We start from the raw sequence: 21,499 nt of genomic DNA on the forward strand, positions 1-21,499 counted from the left end.
GTTACGTCTCAAGTACCTCTGGGATATATATCAATAAGGATCTGGAACACATGGACCTGGACTACCGTTAGCCACTTATAAAGTGGGCCAAACCCGACTATGCCAAGTAGTCCCAATTAAACTTATCACTGTGGGAAAGGACACAGGCTATAAAATGGTGGTATTCCTGACATTCACATATCTTCTGTGTATGCTCCCGCTGCTGACACCCCTCATGGACTTTATATGGAGTGACATGTAATCTCGATTAATCATGGCAAACTTATTACCCACAGGAATTGCAGAGGCCTGGCCCTCCCCCCATGAAAACTACAATGCTGCTCTACATTTGGCTCGATTAGTCATCATAGAGCCCACAACGAGGATCCTCACCTGTGGGTCACAATTCAGAGAAATCTCCTGGAAAGTCCACTGTAGCAATAATTGTGGCTGGACTCACAAATCCCATTATCCATGCTATGGTCAAAATCATGGTACGAGCCCATAGACTTTTCTCAGTGGATGCCTATTGCCATAATAAGGTGCCGATATGGTACAATGGCAGCATATGCATGAGGGGGACAAAATCTAGCTACACGTTGCCAGGCCAAACATTTACCGAACTGCACACACAAACCACAACCACCTATACACCCGTCTCGCATCACACACCACACACCATACCTCAGCACCTAACACCCTATGCCCAACATACACACTACACCCACCACACAATAAGCATGCCCCACAGAAGAATCCCCATTTCACAGATAAGGAGTTGCGGTTGATGGTGGAGGATATTGTCAGGGTAGAGCCACAGCTGTTTGGTGCACAGGTCCAGCAGATATCTATTGCTAGGAAGATGGATCTATGGCAGAGGATCGTGGACCAGGTGAACTCCATGGGACAATATCCACGCACAAGGGAGGACATTTGAAAGAGGTCGAATGACCTACGGGGGAAGGTGCCTTCCATTACATCTAGGCACCAGGTCGCCAGCATGAGGACTGGCAGTGGACCTCCACCTCCTCCCCCACAGTTGACAGCATGGGAGGAGCAAGTCTTGGCAATTCTGCATCCTGAGGGCCTCACTGGAGTCACTGGAGGGCTGGACACTGGTAAGTCATCATTACTATCCGACCTCCCCTCACCCTGGCTCCCTACAACTCACTCCATCCCATCCAGTGCACCACCCCAATAACCACCCTCAATTGTGTACCCCTGCATGCCCTACCAACTGCAAGAACACCCCTCTCAGCTCTGCATGCACACACAACAGCAATGCATGGGCAGCATGTAGCACTACCAATCCCACAATCCATCATCATACACTAACCAAAGGTGGGAGGACAACACCAAACCCAGAGAGCCAGAAACGCAGAATATGTGACAGACAATGACTGTAACAAATCACTCACATGTTCTCAGTTGCCCCAGGCAATGTCAGCAGTCAGCAAGTGCCAGAGCAACCCAGTCCTCCACCAGAAAATGCCCTCAGTGATGACAGCAACTCTGGATGTCCTGATCTGGATGAACTCTCTGGTCCATCTGGGACCACTGGTCAGTCAGCTTCCACATCCCATACCCAGTCCACCACAGGGCACCCCCTCCGACTCGAACACCACAGCAGCCAGACAAAATTCCCAAACCTCTGTCCGCAGGACACGTCGATCAATAGTGTGCCCACCTGTACAGGGACTTGATTCGACGCTACACAGGCAAGATGGTGAAGGTCCTGGTGTAAGTGGGAGTGGGCACACCGTTCAGTGGACACAGGCACAGGGGGCCAGGGACAGTGGGAGGTCAGCGGTGCTCCACGGGGAGGCCAGACACAGGGAACCAACTGCCCAGGAGGCCCTCACACGTGTCATGGGGACATACTAACAATCCCAGGACAGGATGGACCAGGTGATCACCATCATGCAGGAGAACTAGCGGCTGCAGGGGATACACCATCAGGAGGTCATGCAGGAGTTGCAGGGCCTAAATGTCAACATGGCCTCCATTACAGGGGGGCTGGGTGACATGGCCAACACGATGTGAGATGACAGACCACACCAGCGGCCCACTTCCACTAGCCAGTCCACTCACCAGCCATCAACATCTTCTGCAGCTAGTTGACCGGAGGATCTGCAACACTGCTCACAGGCCACCAGCACCCCTCCCCCGGCAGAAGGTAAACTACCCCGCAAATATTCCCTGCGATGAAAACAGACACCAGAGACTGTTGCCAAGACCAAGACCACCACCAGGAAATAAGCCCCTCCAGAATGTCCCCCTTGTGTGCCACTGAGTCACCTTGTTCACTTTGGACTGCCATTGCTCCTTTTGCTACAGCCCCATGGATAATGGACCTATGCAACAAACCAACTGGGCAACTACACTGAAGTCTTTGTCCACCATCACCCCACTCTATTGTACTATCCCTTCCTTTTTGTCACTTGAATAAACACCCTTGGCCACAACTGGTGCATTTGTGCTTTCTCAAACAACAATTTGCAATGTATTGAACAGCATTATCCTTTACAAATGTCCTGTAATGTGTGAATTCACGCAAAAAATGTGTTTAAGCAGTCTGTAGTCAGCACATCAGTACACAGTTGTGACCACACCAACTCCTGCAAAAAGGAAAAGCGTAAGTGACAGTCACTTAAAAAGTAATGGCTTTGCTTGACACAACACATCAGGCACACAGCACTTATCTGTAATGGTGATATGAACAGAAGTACAGTCTTACCTGAGTGTCATTGGAAGTACTGCTGTATCATATGTGTCCTGCTGTCCGCATCCTTCTCCTCCTCACTGTCAACAGTGTCCTCTGCTGCCAGAGGTGCATTATCTCTCCCCTTCTCCTGCAGGTAGGGCACATGGCGTCAGAGGGCCAAATTGCGCAGCATGTAGCAAGCCACCTCTATCTGGCAGACCTTCTTAGGGGCATAGCATAGGGATCCATCTGTTAGATGAAGGCACCGGAACCTGGCTTTCAGTAGACCAAATGTGCATTCCACAACCCTCCTGGTACGGCCATGTGCCTCATTATACCGATTTACTGCCCCTGTCCTCGAATTCCTCATTGGGGTCAACAGCCAGGACAGGTTTGGGTAGCTGGAGTCACCTGGAAGTAGTGAGGGACGCACTTTGCTCATGTACAATGGCATGGAGTACAACTTCGGTTGCCATACAGTGTCATAGATTGTGTGAAGACTCAGTCTCATCTAAGAGCCACACTCTGTAGTTGTGCCAACACTTGTGGGACACTACTATTCCTCAACACATAGGCATCATGCACAGATCCAGGAAACTTGACAGTGTCGTGAGAGATGTGTTGATCAGCAAGGCACACCATCTGGACATTTAGAGAGTGGTAACTCTTCCTATTCCTGTAGACCTGCTCATTTGCCCTGGGAGGGACCAAGACAATATGGGTCCCACCAATGGCCCCAATCATATGTGGTATGTGTCCCATGGCGTAAAATGCAGCCTTCACAGTGGGCAAATCTTCACTCTGGGGGAATGAAATGTGGCTGCTCATGTGTTTGAGCAAGGCAGCCAAAACCCTTCCATGCACAATAAAAAGCTTTGGCTGTGACATTCCTGCAGCTAAGCCCACTGTCACCTGGAAAGAACCTCTTGCCAGGAATTGGAGCACTGACAGTACTTGTACTGCAGGGGGTATTGCTGTAGTGCTATGGGTAGCAGGACTCAGATCTGGCTCCAATTGTTGACACAGATCAGCAATTGTGGCCCTGTCCAGGCAATAGGTGAGTATGATGTGGCATTCCTCCAGTGTAGCCAAGTCCACTAGGTGTCTGTACACGGGGGCTTGCCTCCTCCTCCACAATGGTAGGTATCTAAGTAAACCAAACAGGAGATGTGTGTGACTACAGTAAGTATGGACACACACCATCACAGTACACAGAGCATGTATGAATGTAGCAGACCGGAATTCTCTTAGTGTGTACCATCGATACCTATGATGCACATTAAATTGTCCGACATAAGTACCAACATTAGGAAATAACAACTGCCTATCCTGTATGCAGGGAAAGGTGGAAGTGCCCTCACTCCACCAGCGTTTGGCGTCATGGCGGAAGACCTTTACCTAGAAAAATGAAGTAATTGTAAACTTTCCACCGAAGAGAACCTGGTCCATGTATCTGACCTGTGCTCCAATGCAGTCACATTCCACATCTGACTTTGACTGGGTGTAGCATGAGTAGATCCCTGGGGTTATCAAGTTGTGCTTTTTGGTGTTAGAAACAACTATAACTTTGAAAAATCATACCTCCAGTGTTCCTGCTCCCTCAAGACAAGGGCACAGGGAGCAAGCATAGTGTGTCACCATGCTTGCGGGGCTCTGGCCTACCCCACAGCTCAACACTGTGTGGGAACTCGGGTCCTTTGAAGTCCTATGGCTTTGGTGGCCACCACAATCAAAGGTGTGCAAAGGTGGAGACAAAGCTTGCTTCTTTCCTTCCGTCAACAGAGGTTTCCCTGGACAGTGGTCTTGGAGAACCTTAAACCACATCGCTAACTGGCACAGCTGCCTTGGCCCCTTCCCTCAAAAACTCAAAAGTCAAACCTCCCCTGTGATTAGCTGTAGTGTTCTGCCTTCCTCCATTTGTTTCTCTTGGGTTGAGCATTCCTAGGGTTGTGACAGTTTTAAAATAATATGAACACATTCAGATTCTGCGCCCACACTTTTTCCTTTCCCTGTTATAGGCCTGGAGGTGCCTGCAACCACAAAGAGAGGGAAGGAGTCCCCTCTCCCTCAGCACTATAATGTGCTGCACTTGCTCCATATGTGCAGGACCTAGCACCAGTCACAGCAGCATCTCTGGGGACTCTAAGCCCCAAAAGACACATGCACCCGGTGGCACCTACAACCACAAGGAGAGTGGGAGGAGTCAGCGCTCTCTCAGTGCTAGAAAGTTCCACACCCTCTCCTGCTGTGCAAACCCAGCACCAGTCACAGTGGCATCTCTGGGGTCTCCAAGCCCCACAAGATACTTGCACCTAGAGGTGCCTGCAACTACAAGAAGAAAGGGAGAAGCCACTTCTCCCTTATGGCTATGGAGTGCTGCACCCTCTCCTGCTGCACGGGACCTCCACTAGTCTCAGCATAAGCTCTGAGTACTTCAAGCCCCACGAGACACTTGCACCTGGAGGTGCCTGCAACTATGAGGAGGGGGGTAGGAGTCACTGCTCCTTTAGCACTATAGAACACCATATTCTCTCCCACTGCAATGGAGGCACTTGGCACACACCCAAGGCGGTGCCTTGGCAAAGACAGGGTCAAGAGCAGGCTCGTCCTCGCCTGTCATTGCCTTGAAGAGGCTCTGCTGGGTTCCCTCTCTTTAGTCCTGCATTCATTTTCCTGGTGGCATACTTATATATAGATTTTCAGTTTACTTTAAGCGCTGTTGGTCACAGGATCAACTTTTGAACCTCTGCCTTTTGTAACAAGTATATATTTGTGGTGGGTTTGGAGGCCTGTGGCCTTTAGTGACTCTTCTTCCTACCACAAAGCAAAGAGCCTCCATCCTAGCCAAGTCTGACTCAAACTTCTCATCATTAGAGAAATATATTAAAGGTGCTGTTGGTGCTTTAAACAATGAGATTGAACAGGCAAAGCACTAGCTAACGACTACTATGTTTTCAGCACCTGTGATGATGCTTCCTCCAGAGCTATCCACACAGTCAACAATTGATACCGTTTTATTGTCTTCCCAGGGACCACTGGCCGCACAAGTGCTATTGTCATTAAGCCCATTGCCCTTTGGCGATACAGTATGGCATACCAGCATCTTTTCAACTTTGCCTATTGAATAGTACCCCTCTGGCTAAACGTAAGAGACAACAGGGGCAAAAACTCTTGCCCCCTAAACTTGTGCTTTAGCTATGATACAGAGAGCCTCACTGTACTTTTGTCTGCAGAGGTGGAGTACCACCTAGACAAACCCTTGTCCTGTGTGAAGGAGCTGGTAGAAAGTCTGCTGTCTCCCATTTATGCATTCTTAGGGGCTATTGAAGAACTTTTAGGCCACATTAAGACAATCTGCAGTATGCTCGCTGGTCCACTGGTTCAGACAACTCATTATGGTACAAAGGATCTCACACCTGGGCCCTGGTGGCCCCTCAATGTTCTGTAATGCACCTTCAAATGGACATTCAGAGTGTAATAGCCTCCCACACCATAATCAATTGTGAACTGTCAAAGTGTCTCAATATGTGGAAGAGCACCCTAGACAGACAAGGGGTGTGACCACACCCAGGGCTTCTGATCCAGTAAATGCCCCATCCCTTGCTCTGCCATACCAGAGTGAAACTAATGATTTGACTGCCTTTCCTGGTAGTTTACATTCACCTGGAATCCCACCAGTAAGCATCTCACAACAACAAGGGAATGCTAGTAGCTTTTGGAAGGAGAGGTAGTCATCAAATAATGTTACCATACCTGCTGCTGCTGTTGATCCGTGGCAATAATGACCAACGTTCCTCAGCTACAATCGAGTCATCTGCCCAGGTGAGGAATAAAGTCCTCCACTGGTTACAGTCTAAGTTTGTGTTCCCTATTGCAAGAGTTGACCAACTTATCATGACAAGAAGAGATGAGTTGACCAACTAGAAAAACTCATTAATGTCAAATATCCCTGGTCTGCAGGAGAGATATTGTCCAGATCTACAACATTTAATACAAATTCTGGCAATACCACACTTCTCCTCCTTGGTTATTTTTACTGTCATCTGCACCTATCCCTTAGGGTGCCAGTTGCTCCACCTTTTGACCAACTTTCTATGGCTGATTTCCCATTCTCTATCCTTACATCAAACAGAGTTGAGGCACTAAACAACGTGCAGGAAATAGATTGACGTAACATCCCTGGAGATCTTCCCTATTCAGATGGAGTGAGTTATCAGACTGTTAATGCCTTAGATGGGTCTACTGTTGCATCCCCTACATGGGTCTATTGTTCCTGCAGTAATTAAGAGGTCTTTTACAGCCTTACCCCATTACCAGCTTGTATGATTGTCATTTATGGGACGGTCTGGTTTTAATACATTGTTTATGACAATGTGTTTGACTCTTCCCACAGTGTGGCCCTCATTACAACCCTGGCGGTCGGTGTTAAAGCGGCAGTAATACCGCCAGCAGGCCGGCGGAAAACAAAAATGGAATCACGACCACAGCGGAAACCTCCAACATAGACAGCCACTTTAACACTCTGACCGCCACGGCGGTAGAAAAAAACAGCGCGGTGGTAACCGCCAACAGACAGGCTGAAAACAATGTACCGCCCACCCTATCACAACCCGGCAATCCGCCACCTTTTCCGCTTTTCCGGGGTGGAACCAACGCGAATAAAAACACGGCAGAAACAGCACACAGAAGGGAAAATCACTCACCTCTCCACACCCCACGAGGAACCAGGATGCCATGGAGCCAGAACTGCAGATCCTGCCAGCGATGGTCATCCTGCTCCTCTATCAGCAGCTCCAACGACGGCGGCGACAACCACAGTGAGTACTGCTCCTACAACAAAGGGGAGGGGGAGGGAAAAGAGAGTGACACACACACATAACACGTAACACCCCCACCCTCACCCACAACACCATACACACAAATACATGCTGCAACATTACATTTACACCCCCCCACCCCCCCTTGAATAACGCAAGGACAAAAGGAAATGATTTGAACAGTTGTAATCATGAAAAATCTAGTAGTCAAAACTCCAAATCCAGTATATACAATTATGTACACCAACTACACAAGTCCGGATAGTGCACCAATCATTGTCCGTGGACCACTGGGCCCAAAATGCATGGGCGAGGCCAACACTAGATACCAGACTGGAAACGGAGAGAACACTGCAGGGGCATCAGATCGAAATGAAACAGGCACCTCAGGGGGAGGGGGAGGAGGGGCACCTCAGCCTGATGAACGCACTACGCCACTGCTCCACGAGGGGGCTCCATGCCCATTGATGTATTCTGGGGAGTGCAAAGCCATAGTCTCGCAAGTCTCTCCAGTGGGTGGGTTGCCCCCTGCTTTATCCTGAGGAGTGCAAAGCCACAGTCTCTCAAGTCTTTTCAGTGGGTGGGTTGCCCACTGCTTTATCCCGGGGAGTGCAAAGCCACAGTCTCACAAGTCTTTTCAGTGGGTGGGTTGCCCACTGCTTCATCCTGGGGAGTGCAAAGCCACAGTCTCTCAAGTCTTTTCAGTGGGTGGGTTGCCCACTGCTTCATCCTGGGGAGTGCGAAGCCACAGTCTCACAAGTCTTTTCAGTGGGTGTGTTGTCCACTGCTTTATCCTGGGGAGTGCGAAGCCACAGTCTCACAAGTCTTTTCAGTGGGTGGGTTGCCCACTGCTTTATCCTGGGGAGTGCAAAGCCACAGTCTCTCAAGTGGATAACAGTCTCCACTGGTTCTGGAGGGGGCTTTGTGCCCAGAGTGCTTCATCCTGCCAAGGACTGAGGTAGTGGATGTGATACTCCACTGGTTCTGGAGGGGGCTTTGTGCCCAGAGTGCTTTATCCTGCCAAGGACTGAGGTAGTGGATGTGACACTCCACTGGTTCTGGAGGGGGCTTTGTGCCCAGAGTGCTTCATCCTGCCAAGGACTGAGGTAGTGGATGTATCTCTCCACTGGTTCTGGGGGGGTCTTTGTGCCCAGAGTGCTTCATCCTGCCAAGGACAGAGGTAGTGGATGTGATACATACTCCACTGGTTCCGGAGGGGGCTTTGTGTCCAGAGTGCTTCATCCTGCCAAGGACTGAGGTAGTGGATGTATCTCTCCACTGGTTCTAGAGGGGGCTTTGTGCCCACAGTGCTTCATACTGCCAAGGACTGAGTTAGTGGATGTGATACGCCACTGGTTCTGGAGGGGGATTGTGCCCAGAGTGCTTCATCCTGCCAAGGACTAAGGTAGTGAATGTATCTCTCAACTGGTTCTGGAGGGGGCTTTGTGCCCAGAGTGCTTCATCTTGCCTAGGACAGAGGTAGTGGATTTGATACTCCACTGATTCTGGAGGGGGCTTTGTGCCCAGAGTGCTTCATCCTTCCAAGGACTGAGGTAGTGGATGTATCTCTCCACTGGTTCTGGATGGGGCTTTTTGCCCAGAGTGCTTCATCCTGCCAAGAACTGAGGTAGTGGATGTATCTCTCCACTGGTTCTGGAGGGGGCTTTGCGCCCAGAGTGCTTCATCCTGCCAAGGACTGAGGTAGTGGATGTATCTCTCCACTGGTTCTGGAGGGGGCTTTGTGCCCAGAGTGCTTCATCTTGCCAAGGACAGAGGTAGTGGATGTGATACTCCACTGGTTCTGGAGGAGGCTTTGTGCCCAGAGTGCTTCATCCTGCCAAGGACTGAGGTAGTGGATGTATCTCTCAACTGGTTCTGGAGGGGGCTTTGTGCCCAGAGTGCTTCATCCTGCCAAGGACTGAGGTAGTGGATGTGATACTCCACTGGTTCTGGAGGGGGCTTTGTGCCCAGAGTGCTTCATCCTGCCAAGGACTGAGGTAGTGGATGTATCTCTCCACTGGTTCTGGAGGGGGCTTTGTGCCCAGAATGCTTCATCCTGCCAAGGACAGAGGTAGTGGATATGATACTCCACTGGTTCTGAAGGCGGCTTTGTGCCCAGAGTGCTTCATCATGCCAAGGACTGAGGTAATGCATGCCTTTCTCCACTGAAAGTGATGCTTCATGGAAGCTGCCCAGGCTCCTGGAGCTCACCACCAGCCTCGGACGACTGACCACTGGGGATGGCAGCCATGTCTGCGGTGGTGCCACTGGCTCAGGATGTCGCAGGGCCGCTGGTGGTGCTTGCTGAGGTGTCAGTTGCGGTGGTGCTTGCGGCGGTGTCAGTTGCGGTGGTGCTTGCGGTGGGCTCTGTGGCAGCGGTGCTTGCGGCGGGCTCTGTGGCAGCAGTGCTGGTGGCGGGCTCTGTGGCGGCGGTGCTCGCGGCGGGTTCTGTGGCAGCGGTGCTGGCAGCGGGCTCTGTGGTGGCGGTGCTGGTTGCGGGCTCTGTGGCAGCAGTGCTGGCGGTGGGCTCTGTGGCGGCGGTGCTGGTTGCGGGCTCTGTGGCAGCGGTGCTGGTTGCGGGCTCTGTGGCGGTGGTGCTGGTTACGGGCTCTGTGGCGGCGGTGCTTGCGGCGGGCTCTGTGGCAGCGATGGTGGTGGCGGGCTCTGTGGCAGCGGTGCTGGCAGCGGTTCAGGTGGCAGTGCAGGTGGCGGTCTTCTCCCCCATACAGGTTGGCGTAGACGTTGAAAGAAGGTGTGACACTTGTCCCTCAGTCGGTGCCACCATGCCCTCTCCTGACCTGCTCTTCAGCTTTTGGCCCTTCCCCAGCTTTGATGGTGCCGCAGTTGTCTTTCCACTATCCCCTTTTGTTTTCCCTGACCCCTTGATGGCAGGTGTTTTCTGCTTCTGCCTCTGGGATGTGGGCAACCTTTTTAGCTTGGCAGGTGGCGGAATGTCCTTGCCCTCGCTCCGTGGCACACTGGCAGCCCGGATGGTTGGCGCTCTCCAATAGCCCGCAGTTGCTGGCACCACTGTGCCTGAAGATGTGGTGGCTGAGGTCCTGGGATGGGACCTGGAAAGCCTGACCCTAGGGAATAGACGGGGGGAGGTGTAGGGAAGAGGTCAATATTAGCCAGCAAAAGTTTTTTAGACACACTGGGATGGGTAGATGGAGGGGGTTTGGGAGTGGAGGAAGAGGTAGTGGTTGTAGGAGGTGTACGTCTACTGAATTTGGGTGAAGGTGCATGGGCTGGAGGCTGTTGTGAGGTGGATGGCTGTTGGGTGGGTGTGTGCCTGCGTTTGTGTACTTTGGGAGGAGGGCTCACTAACACACTGGGAGAGGACACAGGGGATGTGTGAATGGTAGTGGAGGTGGTGAGTGCATGTGAGCAGTGTGTGGTGATCGGCGTGCTGGTGATGGAGGTAGTGGCTGAAGATGTAGTGCATGCAGATGTGAGTGGAGACGAGACTGGGAGGGAGGAGGGAGACATGGAGGAGGGGGACATAGTGGAGGCAGTGGATGTTGGTATGTCTGCATGGGTATGATGCTTGTGTGAGTACCTGTGGGATGTGTGGTGCTTATGTTTGCCTGAGCCACTTTTTTGTGTTGAGGTGTGCGCATACTGGTCTGGTGGTGTGCTTTGGATAGGCTGAGGTACAGGGGATTGTTTCTGGGTGGAGGAAGTTGGAGGGGGGAGGCTGGACACAGGGACAATGGCTGTCATCAGTGCTGAGGCCAGAGCATGAAATGCTCTCTGTTGGGCTGCCTGGCCAGAATGAATGCCCTCCAGGTATGCATTTGTTTGTTGCAAATGCCTCTCAACACCCTGGATGGCATTCAGAATGGTAGACTGCCCAACAGTGAGGGATCTCAGGAGGTCAATAGCCTCCTCACTGAGGGCAGCAGGGCTGACTGGGGCAGGGCCAGAGGTGCCTGGGGCGAAGGAGATGCCCACCCTCCTGGGTGAGTGGGCATGGGACACACGCTGAGGGGCTGCTGGGAGGGCGGTGCTGGTAGGGGGGTGGCAGCTGTACCTGTTGATGCGGGGGGCACAGACGGGCCCATCACCGCAAGGGAGCTCCCATCAGAGAAGAAGTCACTGTCACTGCTGTCACCTCGTGTCACCGCCGTGGAGCTCCCCTCACCCTCTGTCCCACTGGTGGCTTCTGATTCCGTAGTTTTGCCCTCCATGGCCAAGTGGGATGCAGCTCCCTCCTGCTCCTGGGTGCCACTGCTCCTCCGCTTGATGATGCTATTGCACACAAGAACAGGGAGACCACAAAAAGGGGGGGGGGACATAAGCAAGACATGTTCAGTGCATGCAACACCACTACCGTTGGCAGACACTACAAACACAGCAGCACTCTGCACTACGCCATGCACTTATTGTTCCTAGATTATTCACATGCCCATGGGGTACAAGGCCTAAGCCTGATTGCTGCACACATGGAAGTCACAGGAGCCTGACTAGATGTAGATGACACTAACCACTAGTGGGGTTGGGGTTCCACTGAACCTGCCTCTCAAAGGACCTTGCCTACGAAGCTCACCCTGGCCTAGGGGAACCCACTGCACACCTCCCCCACCCAGACACCTCGTAATGTGCGCAGAGTCAGATGAATGTGACTGTACTCACCCCCTTGTGGCTGCTGTGATGCCCTCAAGCGCCCATCCAACTCCGGATACGCCACCGCCAGGATCCGGAACAGCTGGGCCTCCCCCATCTTCTTGCTCCAGCCGCGAATGTCCTCCCATCTTTTATGGCAGTGGGTGCTCCATCTGTGGTGGACCCCCAGGGTCCGGACGTCCTTGGCGATGGCACGCCAAATATCCTTCTTCTGGTGGGCGCTGACCTAGAGGAATAGTACTGGGGAAATGGAAGATCTTTACCCGTCCGGACCGTCATACTCATTGGCCCACGTTCCCACCCTTGCCCTGACGCACATACACTCACCATACGCTCATGCAGGCCTCAGTTCCCCCCCCCCATGTATCTTCCATCCACACCACTCCAAACAGGCATTGTCTGTGCAGCATGCTCCCAGTGTACTCACCTGTTTGTCTGGAGGACCGTACAGTTGTGTGTACTGGGGGAGGACCCCATCCACTAATTTCTCCAACTCCTCCGAAGTGAAGGCAGGGGTCCTTTCCCCAGACACATGAGCCATCATCGCTTCCAGACTGAGGTCACAGCAGCACTTGCAGTGTAGGTCCTCTCCTGTTGAAGGTCAGGTATCAAGTGAGTGAACAGACAGAAAATGGCGGTCACGTCCGCGGTGGTGCGTACCGTCACTGCCGGCGTACATCTTCATTTGCTCCCGGGACCCATAGGGTCCAATGTTAACCAATGCAGGATTGCGCCGCGGTCTTCGACCGCCTACCGCGACGGTGTAGAACGCCAGCGCAGTTATCTCATATCCCCTTGCCCACCACAGGTCAGGCAGCCGCCATTTCAGGGGGCCACATGGCATTAATAATAACTGTGTCACACCTATCTAGACCTTGCATACACATAGTAACAGGCACATTGCGGATTAATAAATGTGTGCAAATGACATTTTGTGATACCTCAGTGTAGGCTGACTCTCTGCTCGCTGTTCTCCTCCATAGGGCACGTCCCCTGGGGCAGGTGATGAGATGGCGGCATCCTCCGGTGTACAGACCGCTGGTGGACCTGTCGACAATGGAAGAGAGACATGTAATAGTCACCTACAGACTTGATTGTGCAACTATCCATGAACTGTGTGCCCAGCTATCCGCCATCCCACAGTGATACCCCCTCTAGTGCAGGTCCTGTCAGTATTCCATTTCCTGGCAAGTGGGTCTTTTCAAACAACAGTGGCCATTGCATCAGGGATGTCCCAGCCAATGTTCTCTAATGTGCTGTCCAGAGTGTTGCCTGCCCTGCTGAAACACATGCGCAGCTACATCGCTTTCCCTCAGGTGGAGGATTTGCCTACTGTGAAAGGTGACTTCTATGCCCTGGGACATATCCCCAACATCATAGGCGCCATTGATGGGACACATGTGGCCTTGGTACCCCCATGCAGGAGTGAACAGGTGTACACAAACCGGAAAAGCTATCATTCGATGAATGTGCAGATGGAGTGTTTGGCCGACCAGTACATCTCCCATGTGAATGCCAAATTTCCTGGCTCAGTGCATGACGCTTACATTCTGAGGAATAGCAGCATCCCTTATGTGATGGGGCAATTTCAGAGGCACCGTGTGTGGCTAATAGGTGAGGACAAGGACCCTATACAGTGTGAATAGGCGTCTGGATATGGGGTTGTCCCTACGGGTTAGTGTATGTCTAACAGTTGTCCCTCGAAATTTGCAGGTGACTCTGGGTACCCCAACCTGTCACGGCTACTGACCCCAGTGAGAAATCCCAGGACAAGGGCAGAGGAATGCTACAATGAGGCACATGGGTGAACTAGGAGGGTGATCGAACGGACCTTCGGCATCCTGAAGGCCAGGTTCTGGTGCATCCATATGACAGGTGGTTCTCTCTATTACTCACCAAAGAAGGTGTGCCAGATCATCGTGACCTGCTGGATGCTGCACAACCTGTCTTTGCGACGACAGGTGTCTTTTCTGCAGGAGCATGGTGCAGCTCGAGGTCTTGTGGCAGCTGTGGAGCCTGTGGACAGTGAAGAAGAGGAGGCAGAAGAAGAGGATATCGACAACAGAAACAACGTTATTCAGCAATACTTCCAGTGAGACACAGGTAAGAAGATGTCACTGCCTCACACATCTCATACTATTGTTTGAGCTATCAGAAGTCTGCCATTTTCACCCAGTGTATGGACCCTGACTTGTCACTTTGCCTTTCCATTTAACAGATGTGGGTCCCACTTTGTGCCCTCTGCTATATTTCCTCAAGACCCACAGCTGTGTTTCATCGGTATGTGGATGATTACATTGGCATTGCTATATTCCATAGTTATTACAATTACACATCAGTGAAAGCACAGACTGACTCCAGATTGTTTTGTGATTGATGTGTGTTTATTTCTGTGCAAATAAGAGGAGGGGGTTGTAAAATGGGCAGGGGTGATGGTGGAAGAATGTCCATGGCAGAGTCCAGTCTATTTGTTTCACGGGTGCATTGTCCAAAGGGGCATAGGAAGTGGAGCAAGGACAGTTGAAGGATGGACAGGGTGACAAAGTGTGACAGAAGGGTGACATTCAGGGGGGTCTCATTTCCTGGCGGGGTCTTGGCAATGTTCTCTGTCTTGTTCCTGGATCTCAGGGACCATTTGCGGGGTGGCTCTCCATCTGCAGGGGGTGGGGTGCTGGTGTCGTGGACCTGTGGGGGTGCCTCCTGTCCACTAGCGCCGGCGGAGGTGGAGGGCTGTTCATCATCCAGGCTAGTGTCAGGGGCACCTTGTTGTGCCACAGTGTCCCTCCTGGTGTTGACAAGGTCCTTCAGCACCCCTACAATGGTGACCAGGGTGGTGTTAATGGACTTCAGTTCCTCCCCGATCCCCAGATAGTATTCCTGCTGAAGCCGCTGTGTTTCCTGAAAGTTGGCCAGTACCGTTGCCATCGTCTCCTGGGGATGATGGTACACTCCCATGATGTTGGAGAGGGCCTCGTGGAGAGTGGGTTCCCTGGGCCTGTCCTCCCCCTGTCGCACAGCTGTCCTCCCAGTTTCCCTGTTTTCCTGTTCCTCTGTCCCCTGAACCGTGTGCCCACTGCCACTGCCCCCCTGATTTTCTTGGGGTGGTGGGTTTCCTGGGTTCCCTGTAGTGGTGGACACACTGCTGCTTGACGTGTCCTGGGGACAGAGGAATGGGCCCCCTGGGTGGGTCTGTGGTGGTGTTTCCTGAGGAGGGAGGCTCTGTGGTGGCTTGTGCCAGTGTCAGGGGAACCGACTGTCCCGAGGTCCCAGATGGGCCGGGCTGGTCATCTTGATCCAGTTGTGCAGAGATGCTGTCATCACTGTGGGCCTCTTCTGTGGGGGGAATGAATATGTCTGGAACCTCCTGTCCGATGATGTTGGGTAGGGGTCCTGCAGGGATGTAAAGGCATGATTATTGCTTCTGTGTGTGCCATTGTGTGCAATGGGTGAGTGACCCTGTACTCCAGTGCTTGCATTCTTGTCTAGGTCCTTGTGTGATATTTGGTTTGGGGTCTGTGTGGGTATCTGTAGTGGACATGCTTTGGTGATGGGTGTCCCTGCTTTGGTGTTGCATGTAGGGCTAGATGTTGGGATGGGTGGGTTGTGATAGTGGGACATATGTGAGGTGTTGGAGTGATGGGGTGAGGGTGAGGGTGGGGGTATGTGATGGCATGCAGGTAGGGTGGGGGCTATAATAGTTAAGAGTTGACTTACCAGAGTCCATTCCTCTTGCTACTCCTGCGAGGCCCTCAGGATGCAGTATTGCCAAGACTTGCTTCTCCCATGTTGTTAGTTGTGGGGGAGGAGGTGGGGGTCCACCGCCAGTCCTCTGTACTGCAATCTGGTGTCTTGAGACCACGGAACGTACTTTCCCCCGTAGGTCGTTCCACCTCTTCCTGATGCCATCCCTAGTTCATGGATGCTGTCCCACTGCGTTGACCCTGTCGACGATTCTGCGCCATAGCTCCATCTTCCTAGCAATGGAGGTGTGCTGCACCTGTGATCCGAATAGCTGTGGCTCTACCCGGATTATTTCCTCCACTATGACCCTGAGCTCCTCCTCAGAGAACCTGGGGTGTCGTTGTGGTGCCATGATGTGGTGTGGGTGATGTTTGAGGTGGTGTGTGTTGTGATGTGTGAGGGGATGTGTTGTTGTGTGTTGTTTGAGGTGCGTGGATGTTGTGTGAGTGATGATGTTGTGTGTCTGTGGATGCTAGTGTTGTTTCTGGTGGTGTCTCTCTCTGGCCTTCTTTCGGAATTTTTTGTGGTGATATGGGTGTGTGTTTTATATTGGATTGGGTGTGTGGGAGTGGTGTGTGTATGTGTATCAGGTGTGTGTATTTCGATTTGTCCAATGTGGTTGTGTTTTGTAAATGTGTGTGTATTTTGAGCGTGGCGGTGTGTACCGCCAATGGAATACCGCGGTTGAAAGACCACTGCGTGGATTCGTGGGTCGTGATAGTGTGGGCGTATTCCTGTTGGCGTGATGGTGGAGGCTTTGTTTTTGCCAGTTTCTCACTGACCATTGGTGTGGCGGACTTGTGTGGGTGTCTGTATTATGGCGGATTCCGAGCTGTGGGTCGTGATAGCTGTTGCGGAATTCCACCACCGCAGCGGTGTGTTGGCGGTCTTCTGCATGGCGGTAAGCAGCATTTACCGCCAATGTTGTAATGAGGGCCTGTATCATTTTTGCCTTAGAGTTTGATCTAGATATGTTCTTGCGAGCCAGCATCCCAAATTGGTTTAATTTTTTAACCAAGCACTTTAATATACAGAAATGTCTTTCCTCTGCAAAATATGTGTGTGGCATTACTGAATTAGTAGGTGAGGGAGTCTTACACATTTTGCATAATACTTATGGGCAGTCTCTTAACTCTTTAATTTCCAAGTATGACCTTTAACGTTTGGAGACCTAAAAGAAGTGAATAATGTCCAGGTCCTCTATTTTACTGGTAGAGGCGCTAGTGCGACCACTGATGATATTCTAATATCTCTCCCAGCTAGAAATCTTGTTCTTGACAGTAGGATAATACCAGCTGCTGTGAGTGATCATAACCCTTTTGTTGTATCCATGTTATTACATGCTGAGAGCCTGGGGGTTAGTTCCAGTATAGCCAACATAGACCCTATTAGGCCTAATGGAGTTTTGATTAAGTGACAGGGTTTGTTCTCTCAGACAAATTGTAAAAGTTCTCAATTATGAATGCAGCAGAGTGTAAATACTGCCTGAGTGATAAGGTGGATATTTCCGGGGTGCTTGATGCATTTGAAATATTTTCTACTTCCCTTAAAGCTCTTTTGACCCGAAGCCCTAGACCTCAGCCTTCAATGGTTAATTTGACCTCTCTTGCACTCAGGCAGCCAAGTAGCTGCGGATTGCCCTGCACAGCTCATTCAGGGATCACACTGTTATTAAATGACTGATGAAAGATTGTAATTTGACATTAGCAAATAGTAAAAAGGCACTTAGGGAGGAGTCTTGGACCAATCTGGCCCAGGCAGCTGAGACCAACAATGCCATTTTGTTCTGGGATATGGTTAATGCTCCCTTTTTAAGAAATTATACAGTTCCTGATTTTACCTCATACGTACCCCCTCATGCATGGGTCATCCTTTTTCTGGCATTTTTGGCTCTCTAATAGGGGATACAGGTCCTGCAGTCAACCAAACTTTTAAGCCGTCGCTTAGATGTGACTTTGGAGAAGGTCATCTTGCACTAGACCTCAGTGCGGGAGGTAAAATGCCCAGCCCTGATAGCGTACCAGTAGATGCCTTCAGGGCTGTAGGAGAACGTTGGGACCCTATCTTGACCTGGGTGCTTAATGTCGCTGCTGAGGGCAAATATCTCCCTAGTTAGGCTAACTCTATCATAGCGCCTATTTTCAAGAAGGGTGGCACACCTGACTCAAAGTGTTACTACCCCATTTCGCTTCAGGACTCTTCTGCAAAACTGATGAGCAGGGTCCTCTTACAAAGAATGGAAAAGTAGGCCACAGACTATTCTATTTTCTCCGAAGCTCAATATGGTTTTAGGAAGAGGCTGGGGAAAGTAAAACAGTGTGCTAACTTGAGCTCGTTTATCAGGAAATACACTAAGGCCAAGCCAGGATCATTGTAATTGTGTTTTGCTGACCTCAGCAATGCTTTTGATCTGATGGATCATTTGATTCTGTGGCATACCCTACTTTCACTTGAGGCACCTAAGAATATTGTTATCGTCCTCTCCAAATTTTAAAGAATCCCCTCCGTTAAAGTACGTTTTAGACAAAATGGGGAATATACTCAACCAACCATTCAAAATCAAGATAGGAGTCAGACTGGGCCACGTTTTGGCCCCATTTTTATTTTCTTAATACATCAAGGGGGTCAATAACGCCCTCAGGGCATTGCAGGCCAACGCGCCTATTGTTGCCAGCTGGTCAGTTCCTGTGTTCATTATGACGACGATGTGGTACTGCTGTCAAGAACTGCCTTCGGCCTGCAGAGATTGATGGATACTTTTGGCGATTTTATGGATGAGAGGAAACTGAAGATTAACAATGCTAATACATTGACAATGATATATGGTAAAAAGATCCAGACGTGTTGGACCTTTTATATTAAAAGTTCCCCGATTGAAAGGGTCGACTCATTTAACCACGTAGGGATTTTATTTGCCAGTAACAGCTCATGGGTTAATCATGAACAAAATGGTACATTAAAATTAGTAGAATCTGTGAGGGTGTTTTCAGATTTAGTTGCCTTCCCCATTATAAACGAACGGCCCAGCGGCATGACCCCATGTCCATGTGATGGTACTTCCAAGCAGAGCACCCATAACTTTATCCTGTTCTGTAGTTTTATGATGGGCTCTGGAGATACTATTTGAAACCACTTTTTATAGCAAATAATGTTAGGAATCATAAGGCTGCATTAAGATTTTTATGTGCACCGACCTACTGTTATGTTTTTGTATTGCCTCATGTATATGGGGAGAAGTATTACTCTCTGGCTCTTCACTATTGATTATCTGCACATTATTTCATTTTGATGTCTATATCAGGAGCCAAATGAATATCACTTGAAACTGCCCTCTTTAGCACATTTGAGAGAGGGTTTACATTTTGTTTTCCAAGATTGTTGTCTGCACTATATGGGGTGTGGCTAGAATAGGGATAGTTTTATATTTTAGCTTACTACGTTGTGGAACTAGGGCGGTTTTATAGACATTGCTTTTAAAGAATGTTTATTCCTTATTTTATTTGATCTGATTCGTTTTTATCTTCATGGATGTTTTTAACTTACTGCTGTTGTTGTGCTTTTATGCTCTTTTATGGTCAACTGTGGTTTGAACCGAATACAGATTTTGAACTGAAGTGAATTAACTGAAGGGAATTAACTGAATTAAGCGGGGTGGTTGAAAGCTAGCATTTAATTAAGTAACAAGTCAGAAAAAAATGCCACATATTGAAGTAGTAGAGGTTTTGCGGATAAGGTAAACATAATGTTATATCTGCACACAAGACCCTTGTTTACTGTGGAATTCAAGCTTCAAACTAGTCCCTAAGCCCAACTATGTTAAAAACTGTACTTTAAGCCACCGTCCACTTAGAATGTGTCATACAGTGAAGCACAACATACTTCAGTGAAGCAACACAGATCTACACTATGACTGGCCAGTCCAGCTATAAGATCTGCAAAGGCCATAACAAATTTATTAGGGGTCTAATCTGCAACAGGCTATATGTGTGTAGAAACTGGACTGACTTACACAGTAGTCTTTCTTGCTCTACCCACACAATTGTGCCCATATATGTATGCATGTGTAATTTGCTTTAAATTAGGCCAGCATCATTTATATTATTTCAGGAGTTTCATTTTATGCTTATTACGCAAAATTCCCAAAATTATGCCATTCCACATAATTACACTTCATTTGAGGTAATATTTTACACGAGCATGCAGGAAAAATGTGAACTACCAGCATGCAGGAAATGGTTACTCACGCTACTTGTGTTTTCACACTAATTTGTAACTGCAGAAAATATCCTTACATCAAAAATTTATGCGAGGGTGCATTTTATACTACAATTTAGTGCTAAATGCAGATTTGCATTTTCTGTACTTTTGTGTAATTTTCCTGAAATTTCACAAAATTATTAGAAAGTAAATTACGTGAACTTTGCACACCCCTGATCACATGCAACTATTTCAGAGCCTTTTATCCTAGCTGTGCAGCAGTGGACCTCATTTTAAAGGGCGACTACTGATGGCTTCTACACAAACCAATTTAGGTAGATCGTACAGTGAGCGAGATTCAATTACCAAAAACCAGGTAGTCCAAAAAGCACAAATCCAAGAAATCTAGATGTATCAGAACTCTCCATCTCCATCAGGCTGCATACAATATTTAAAGTGACTAACAAAGAATCATTGAGATCCTATTTAAATGCTCTATTGTAGTGGTCCTAGAAATTCTCTACTTGTACTGAGCAACTTCTTTTGTATTAGTAACCTATAGTAATATTGCATTCACTTTCTGTGAATTTTACATTATACTAATCTGTTGTTCTCATCTCTTTGAAAACCTCCCTATTGGCCCTCAGGGTGGGGAGTACTTTTAAATAAATTTCAAATTGTATTATAACAGAAATAGAGCTGAACATTTTTGTGAAAACTTGACTTAATGGTAAAAACCCTGAAATACCTTCACTTGTCAGAAACATATTCTTGCAAAAATATTTTACTGGAAAAATGTCTCAAGCAAATTGTATCCATCTGTCAAATATTGTGAAGATGAAGCTCTGAAGTTTAAAAAAATATAATTTTCCAGAGCCAATGCTTACATGTAATATATATTGTAAAGAACATGCACTGAATATGTGGAATCGATTGACTGAGTTGATTGATTTTAAATGTATACTTCTTGTGATTACAGGCGAGGGTATCTTGGCGTTATAGTGGGAAGAGATGTGCTGCCTATAGCAAAAATATGTGGGTCTTTAGCTGCTTGCAAAACGTCAGGAGGTTAGGTTCTACAAGTATGGCAGGTGGGAGGCTGCTCAAAAGCTTGTGCAGTCAATACAGAAAGGTCTTGCCACCTGTGAGCATCTTACTGAATTTGTGAATATTCACTAGGTGTAGTGAGTCAGAGTGAAGAGGTCTAGCAGCAGGTAGGGAAATAAAAGAGATGTCATACAATTTTTAAACACAGAGTCATCCATGGCTCTATGACAGAAACAAAGAGGCTTAAAAAGGTACTGATTGCATACAGGTAGCCAATGAACAGTGGCAAGGTGAGAGCAAATTCTAGTGTCTCTACTATGACCTAAAATAAGATGAGCAGCCACATTCAATATAAGAGGAGAGTTACAGTAGTTCAACCTGCTGGTTT

Source organism: Pleurodeles waltl, chromosome 5, assembly GCF_031143425.1.
Source record: "Pleurodeles waltl isolate 20211129_DDA chromosome 5, aPleWal1.hap1.20221129, whole genome shotgun sequence".
Taxonomy (NCBI): Eukaryota; Metazoa; Chordata; class Amphibia; order Caudata; family Salamandridae; genus Pleurodeles; species Pleurodeles waltl.